Raw genomic sequence first — 990 nt, forward strand, 5'->3', positions numbered from 1 at the left:
ATATATATATATATATATATATATATATACATATTTATATGTATATGTATGTATGTGTGTATATGTTTATGTGTTTGTGTTTGTCCCCCAACATCGCTTGACAACCAATGCCGGTGTGTTTACGTCCCCATAACTTAGCAGTTCGGCAAAAGAAACTGATAGAATAAGTACTAGGCTTACAAAGAATAAGTCCTGGGATCGGTTTACTCGACTAAAGGTGGTGCTCCAGCATGGCCGCAGTCAAATGACTGAAACAAGTAAAAGAGAGAAATATCTTCCAAACAGTATAGATTACAATTAAATCACAGTGTGCAGGGTAAGGTGAAATTTCATGCAATTTGACTTTGTTTCCTCATACATTTTTTGTGATGTAGAAAACAATTATGTTGGAAAAATTACTTGTGAAGACTATTCCAACCTTTCCCTTCTTGAATTTGTTTAATGAATGTTTTTAACAAAATGAAATTTTCTAGAACATAATTTGAAAAAGCAAAACTGTCAAAGGTGAATTTGTTCATATGACTGTCTGGTATGGTAAAGGCCTGAAAATAGCATTTCATTAAAGAAAATATTCACTTGTGACACCTTGGGAAATTGTCTTCTACTGTGGCCTCAGGCCAACCAAAGCATTGTCAGTGGATTTGGTAGATGGAAACTGAAAGAAGCCCATTGCATATACATGTGTGTGTGTGTGTGTGTGTGTGTGTACTAAACTCTGCTTGCGAAGACCTGTTGGGGCAAGTGAAATCAAAATCGTAATTGAACCATATTCGACGAACCATATTCAATGAACCATATTCGATGACCGGCACCTGTGCCAGTGGAGCACTAACAGCACCATCCAAGTGTGATCATTACCAGAGCAGCTGTCTGACTTCCGTGCTAGTGGCACGTAAATAGCACCATTTGAGCGTGATCGTTACCAGCGTCGCCTTACTGGCACTTGTGCCAGTGGCACGTTAGAAAATCATTCGAGTGAGGTCGTTGCCA

Source organism: Octopus bimaculoides, chromosome 25 (assembly GCF_001194135.2).
Source record: "Octopus bimaculoides isolate UCB-OBI-ISO-001 chromosome 25, ASM119413v2, whole genome shotgun sequence".
In the NCBI taxonomy this organism is placed as follows: domain Eukaryota; kingdom Metazoa; phylum Mollusca; class Cephalopoda; order Octopoda; family Octopodidae; genus Octopus; species Octopus bimaculoides.